This window comes from Leptonychotes weddellii, chromosome 6 (genome assembly GCF_054177405.1).
Source record: "Leptonychotes weddellii isolate Sample4059 chromosome 6, ASM5417740v2, whole genome shotgun sequence".
NCBI lineage: Eukaryota > Metazoa > Chordata > Mammalia > Carnivora > Phocidae > Leptonychotes > Leptonychotes weddellii.
Window position 1 is genome coordinate 102,508,056 of NC_138374.1, and position 7,923 is coordinate 102,515,978.

Sequence of the window (7,923 nt, forward strand, 5' to 3'; positions counted from 1 at the left end):
TTAAAATGTTTTTTCTTGAAATGTGGTGAGGCCTGAAACCAAAGCTCTGCTTTAATTGCTCAGCTAATAGCAGCAGCATATTTTAAAATAAATGTCCACTTGGCAGTTCTTACATGTGTGCTATTTTATGTCACATTGGGTGGATGATAAAGTAAACTCGTAACACCATTTGTATTATATTTTCACAGCTTAGCAAAACAATACAGCCTATTTAAATGATTTTGCTTTCATCCTTCTTATCGCTCAATTCTAAATAAAAGCATGCATATTCTAAGTAAAGGCAATGCCCCCAGAGGCATCAACCCCCTCGCTTGTAGGTACAAACAAGGGTTTGATGAGAGCAGGCTTCCGCCAGTGGCTGTAGAAAGAAATGGGCACTTAAGAGAAGATGCTGTTGTCATGAGATCCGCCCACATGGAAGTGAGGCTGAGAGGATAGGCACACAGACCTCAGAGACGTCAGATACCATTTCAGTAGTTAAAAAGCAGGGCCAGTTTTCTCTTCGGCATTCTTCTATTTAATATAGCATATACTTGAAATTGTAGTCTACTTCCAATGCCTGCTGGACACACTTTCCCCCCAGAAATCTTACTGAAGTGAACCTTCAATCCAATGCTATACCTTTGTGAGCCCAAAGGCCCCCAGCCTTGCCTTCTGCAGATTCCTGACAGTTGATATTCATAAGTATTTCTGTTTCTTGGCCTACTGCCTGGAATTGCAGAGTCCAACCTCTACACCAGTTTCCACTGAAGCACTATGTGAGTTGAGTAGATTTAAGACTAAAGGCATCAGGAGAGGATCACAGTCACACTGCCTTACGGTCAGCTATCTCGCCCACTAGACTCCTCATACTCCTTCCCATTCCATGCCTTGAAGCCAGCTCACAAATGCGGCCCATTTTCTCTCTCACACAAAACAGGTCCATCCGTACTTCGTTCTTAGAAGCTTGCCTTTGCCTAACAAAATTGGTTTTGTACCTGTAAAGAGTTTTCATATAAGCCACTAATTTTTTTCTCCATTTCATTAAATAAGAATATAAAATTTTCTCTATGTGACTCATAAAACTATTTTTGAAAAAAAATGTGGTCATAAACATTTTATTTTTCCTGAACTATCCCTTGCACAGAATAAAATGCCCATGGTAGACTAGCTCAATTCCCCCTTTTATTTTTTTTTAAAGATTTTATTTATTTATTTGAGAGAGAGAGAATGAGACAGAGAGCACATGAGAGGGGGGAGGGTCAGAGGGAGAAGCAGACTCCCTGCAGAGCAGGGAGCCCGATGCGGGACTCGATCCAGGGACTCCAGGATCATGACCTGAGCCGAAGGCAGTCGCTTAACCAACTGAGCCACCCAGGCGCCCTCAATTCCCCCTTTTAAATGCTTACATAATTCAAGGTATTTTTCCCCTTTAAAGTCATTATATTTATAGTTTTCTCTTTATTTTTTATGATTTTTGATTAATGTATGTCTCTTCCCACTAGGATGTAAACTCAAAGAGGATAGCAACCAAGTGTATCTTGCTTGGTACTGAATCATCGGTATCTGGTAATTAGCCTGGTACAAATGTAGATGATCAATGCATTTGTTCAATGAATGAATGAAATTATATCTGCAAACTTATTAATTTCATCTTGCATATGCCCAAGAAAAAATTATAGAGAAAAACAAAAACCAAAGGTCCATAAAAGTGAATTGTCTTGCCCAAGTTCACACAGTTAATTGATAGCAGAGTGTTTTAATAAGTTTGCCATGCCTGTCGCTCAGCCTTCTTGTGATTTTAGACTGTAAATTCATTGTCATATTACATTTATAAGCAGTCTTATAAAGCTAGTATTTTTTTCTCAAACCCATATGCATGACTAAAGAAATATCAATGAAGTCTGGTCACAGGATTCCCTGATTCTTTATTTTTTTTTTTTTGTAGTTTTATGGTTTTATTAACACAAATACAACGTGCACATAAGCTGTCTGTCTATTCACTTTCTTCGCCGCACAGCCTGGCATTGGAATTGGTGACTCTTGATGGCCAGCTGAGCTGCTCTTTCCACAACGGCTTTGTGGTTCTTGGAGGAGACACTCTGAGCAATCTCTGCACAGTGAGAGTTGTTGCACGTCAGCAGCACTTCCAGCTCCTTGACACTGTGAACGAGGAACTTCCGGAAGCCACTGGGCACCATGTGCTTTGTTTTCTGGTTGCTCCCGTAACAAATGTTAGGAGTCAAGATCTGGCCCTTGAATCTTCTGTGCTCCCTATTGCCAGTGCTTCTGGGTTTCTGCCAGTCACGCTTAATTTTGACATATCTGTCTGACTGGTGCCGGATGAATTTCTTGGTCCTCTTTTTAATGACCTTGGGCTTCACCAGAGATCCGAGGGTGGCCATGATGCCAAGTAGGAGACGGCTGCCACCTCCATAGGCAGCTCTGAGGAAAGAGGATCCCTTGACTCCTATTTTCCTGTTGAGAGATACCAAATTAGTTTATATCTTACACTGATAAATGATATTTTGTGCCCATCCCTCCCACCTCTGCCATTGGAAATCAGTACCTTAAAATGCCTCCGTTATTTCCACTGGAGCTTTTAGTGATTTAGAATCATTCCTCAGATACACCAAACTGCACCAAGAGCTGTTTCCACTTCTCAAGAACACATGGAACAAAATGGTGCAGGTGGATAAACACTCATAAGGTCTTGTAAAAACAACTATGTAGGGCTGTCAGTCCCCTCTGAGACTTCAAAGAGCCCCAGAAATTCAGGTAAAAGTACAAGGAGAGTAAAAAACATCTTACCTTATTACAACACATCTTAAAAGAAGTTGTATTGAAATATAAATTTCTCCTTGGAGCTTGAGGAGAGATACATTTATTTTCTTATTGTTTTCTAGTCTAAATGTACCAGTGGAGCTGCCAGGGCGGATAGCTTAGGAGGTCAAGAGAGAAAGCCTGCAGCTCCAGGGTCTGTGTGGAGTCTGCTTCTGTAGGGAAGGTTTGAGAAGAGGAGAGGGAAACCAGAAGTTGTCATCTGAGAGGCTGTAATTCAAATGTATGTCACTACCTAAGCATTACACGATTTGTTTTAAGATAGAGACTGCAAATATGAAAGCCCTCTCACATTCGTTCACCCTTGACATCTCTCCCAGAGACTTGTATACATGTTATTCCCAACATTCACAACATGCAATAAAACTTGACTATTTTGCACAAAGTAAAGGAAGATCATGCTCCTATAAGGGATATAGACATTATACTCGACTAAATGTGTTCGTTATTCTCTGAAAACTTGCTTACACATTTTAAATGGCAAATCTTCTTTTTGTGGATAAACCTCAACAGAACCCTTGCACCAAAGATTTCAAGTTAGTGTGGCTAACGTCAATGGCATTTGCTGTGAATAATCTCTAGCAAGTGATTTGCAAATAATCTCTAGCAAGTGATCCCCACCTGTGAGCCTATTCTTTCTATACCATTTAGAATTTACTGGATTGCTTGCACTCCCATAAGAATACCATGAATTACTTCTCATTGGAAAAGATCATTTTTTAAAGGTCTGTAATGATGAGAAAACTATTGGGGCAACTTGTGTCTGCTACTGCAGAGGATAGGATAATTTCTCTCTTTCCCTCGCTTTCTTTTCTTCTATACTTACACTCTGGTTTCCAAAACCAATGGTACTTTAAAAAAAAACAAAAAAAACCCCAGAACTGTAATGGCCCTGCTTTGTAACTTGTTCCATATGTTTGACATGCTTCATAAAATAATTCCACATTAGTTTCCCTAGCCTAGTGTTTGGATCGTGACATCTGTTTTTTTCCTCTGTTTTCATGATTTATTTTGGTGTCCATGTGAACTTGCTCTATAACAGTAAAAGGAATTTGCTTAGATTCCCTTTTCCTAGAATGTCTCCTGGTGCCTTGCTGACCCATCAGGCTTCCTGTCCAAGGAGATGTCACACAGTCACTATCAAGCTAACTCTGCCACTTCCTAGTGTATGAACTCACAGAAGTCACTTGATCTCTCTAGACCTCAATTTCCACCTCTGTAAAATGGGGATAATAATAGTAGTAACTATTTATAGGGCTTTGGGGAAGGTTTAAGTAAGTTATTATATGTATATATTTATAAAGCACTTCAATTAGTGCCTGGCACATGGTAAGTGTTCATTTCTTTAGTTATTGAAGCCAAGGCACAAAGAAAGGCCTCCAAGGGATAGATTCCTCTTACTCTATGACCCCTTGATGACCTTCATTTATTCATTCTCTCAGCAAATGGTTATCAGGTACCAAAAGTTAAAATCATCAACAAAGTGGAGTCATATTGGTCACTGAGGCTAAAGGAAGTCAGTAGTACGAATTTTATCTTTATTTAAAATTTTGACGTGTTGTTCCTCACAGATTTTTGTACTAATTTTGACTTTTAAAAACTATTGTATTACAATAGTATCTTGATTACTGATAAAATATTATTTCTCTTGATTACTTGATGTACCCTCCCTCAATTAAATTTTATGCCCGAAGCACATGCCTCACTTACCTTACCTGGTCCTGGCCCCAGAGAGTTGTGAGCAAAACACTCAGTCCCAGTCCTCATGGGGCTAACAATCAAGTGGGAGGAAGGATAGACCTTAACAAGGTTATCACAAAAATATGTAAATTCTTTCCGTTAAAAATGCAAGAGTTTTATATTCTCCATTAAGCCTGTGGCTGAATGTAAGTACATTTTTGAAATTAAGAGCTCAGGTTTTCAGTCATTCATTTTTTAACAGATAGGTGTGAACTGCCTACCATGTTCCAGGCACAGCTCTGGGAACTAGGGCAGAGCAAAAGAGACACAAATTTCTACTTTTATAGAGTGTATATTCGTGTGTGGAAAAGAGACAATGAATAACACAAATAAATAAAATAGACTATATGTTTTATGGTGCTAAGTTATAAAGAGAGAAAAAAATATGTGAAAAGGAGAGGGAGAATGGAAAGAAAATTGAAATGTTAGCTAAGGACCACCGGAATCGTGACCTTTGAGTAATGAGGTGGGGGGAGTGAGGAAGGGGGCGGGGAGGGAGGCAGATACATGGAGGAAGACAGTCCAGACAAAGAGTGTGGTTAGTGCAGGGCAGGACCCTGAAGTGGAAATATGGCTGAAGTGTTGAAGAACATAGTAAAGAGGATGGTGTGGCAAGGAGGGAGTGAGCAGGAATTAAATCAAGAAGGTAATGGAGGGCTGATCATGGAGGACCTTTTACATCATCATAAGTACTTTGTTTTGCACTCTCGGTGAAATGGGAAATCACTAAAGCATTTGAGTACAGGAGTGACGAGATCTGACTTAGGTTTAGCAGGCTCAGTCCAGGGCTGTGCTGAGGATGGACTGGTGGGAAACAAGCGAGGAAATGGGACCAGTTAGGAGTCCACTACGCAATCCAGGTGAGATGCGATGGAGGCTTGGAGCAGGATGGCAGCAGTGGAGGGGGCTTTAAGCAGTCAAATTCTGGGTGTATTTTGAAAGAAGAACCAACAGGTTTTGCTGCTGACCTGGATGTGGCATGAGAGAGAAAGAGGAGCCAGGGATAACTCGAGGTTTTTGGTCTATGCAACTGAAAGAACGGGGTTATCATCAGCTGGAAAAGTAAAGACTGTAAAGAAGTAGACCTTGGAGGGAACATCTAGGAGCTCAGGGTTGGACATGCTCGTTTGAAGATGCCAATAATCAACAAAATGGATATGGTGCGTAGACATTGGCATATAGGTTTGAACTCTAGAATTCAGGGTATTAGTCTAGTACTCAGGTATGGGAGAAGGTTCTAGCAAAGGAGACTGAGCTGGAGAAAATCAAGAGAGTGTGGTGGCTTGACATCAAGTGAAGAAAGTATTCTGAGGAAGCAAGTGTGATGAACCTTCAGAAGCTGCTGACAGGTCAATAAGGTGAGGATTAAACATTGCTCATTGCAGTTAGCAAAGCAAAGTGACCTTGATGGGAGCAGTTTTAGGGGAGTAGTGTTGGTAAAAGCTGGATTTAGTGAGTTCAAAAAGAAAACAAAGGAGAATTTTTAGAGAATTATATTGACTTTTGCTGTAAAAGGAAGGTAAGAGGTGGGGCAATAACTAGAAGGGAGAAGAAGTTCAGGGATGGGTTGTTAAATTTTTGTTTTATGTTTTAAAATGAGGGAAATATTATCTTGTTTGTACATGAGGCAGAAGACAAAGGTTAATGGCGTATAAGAAGGTGTAATGGTAGTAGGTCTGGTCTGATGACCTGTGTGTGTGTGTGTGTGTGTGTGTGTGTGTGTGTTGTGGGTTGTGAGAGGAGGGAGAAAAAGTGGCCTATGAGAGACAAAAAGGAATAAGGAGGACAACAGTCCATGCTTCCTCCAAGCCAGTGGTCCAAGGAACGCAGCTGGAGAACAGGATCCACTCGAGAGGGCTTCAAGGGAGCATTGTCCTCTGGAGAGCCAGACTGGGTCAGAGCCTTCATTTGTAAACCTTAGCACACATCGGGATCATCCGGAGGACTTATACTACAAATTTCAGAGCCCCACCCGAGGAGTTTCTTTCTTTTTTTTTTTTTTTAAAGATTTTATTCATTTATTTGAGAGAGAGAGAATGAGAGAGAGCACATGAGAGGGGGGAGGGTCAGAGGGAGAAGCAGACTCCCTGCAGAGCAGGGAGCCCGATGCGGGACTCGATCCAGGGACTCCAGGATCATGACCTGAGCCGAAGGCAGTCGCTTAACCAACTGAGCCACCCAGGCGCCCGAGGAGTTTCTGATTTGGCAGATTGGGTTGGGGTCTGAGAATTGGCATTTCTAATAGGTTCCAGGTGATGCTGACTCTGCTCTTCCTGGGAGACCCGATCCACTGAGTTAGCCCAAGAAAGTGAAAGTAACGTTCACAAAAGAGACTCTTTAAGCTCAGTGGCTTTTAAAATTTGAAAGTCCGTGTGAAATTAATTCCAAATTTCATTGATTTTTTAAAACAATGTTTACTAATTCATTATTAAATACAATTCTATTTTTCCATGGTCCTTTATACTATTTATAAGAATGTCCATTTCAAATAGTGTAGATATAATTACATTATTGCAGGTTGAGAGGAGAAATGTATGCCTTCTTAATCATATTTCTAGTATTTTTTAGCCCCTCACCTGTTTCATCTCTTCCTTTGAATCTATTCAATCCGTCTTGAAAACATTTGACTTGGAGCCTACTTATTTATTCGTGCATTTATTCAACAGATATTTACTGAGCACGTACTAAGTACCAGGCACCATTGTAGCACTTGGATTATGGCAATGAACAGAAGACCCTGGCCTTTGGAAAGGCACATCCCAGTTCAAAGAGAAGGAGGCAAAGAACAAATAAATACAAGTAGTAATTCAGGTGGTGATAACTTTTACAAAGATCAAAAATAAAGCAGGAATGGGGGACTGGGGTGCAATGAAAAATAGGGTGGGTAGGGAGGGAAGTTCTCACCAAGGGATATTTCGGCAAGAACATGAAGGAGGTAGGGAAGTGAGATACTAGGGGAGGAGTATTCCAGACAGGAAGTGAAAAGCCTCCAAGATTGGCGCATCCCTGGCAAGTTTAAAGAAAAGCAAGGCCTGGCAGTCCACACTGGAGCGGGGTGGACAGGAGAGAGGGGGAGGAGCAGAGGAGCCCAGTGGGGCGAAGTGGAAGGCTGGGACAAGGGCTCACATAAAGGCTTGTAGGCCAGTGAGATAGCTTTGGCTTTTCTCTGTGTGAAGTGGGAAGCCAGTGGAGGGTTTAAAGCAGTGACGAGGCGTGACCTTGCTTGCATTCAAAACGGATCCCTCTGGCAGTTGTCTTCAGAATAGTGTCCAGGGAGCAGAGTGATCGTGAGGAGGAGGCATTCGTGACAACTCAGGCAGGGGATGACAGGGGCTTGGAGGGTGGCAGCAGTGCATTCAAAAA

At 41.4% G+C, this 7,923-nt stretch overlaps 1 pseudogene; it reads right to left on the reverse strand.

Annotated features, from left to right (window-relative positions):
• Nucleotides 1–1,979: 1,979 nt before the first annotated feature.
• Nucleotides 1,980–2,384, reverse strand: LOC102734547 (large ribosomal subunit protein eL32 pseudogene; annotated as a pseudogene).
• Between the last annotated feature and the right edge of the window lie 5,539 nt (nucleotides 2,385–7,923).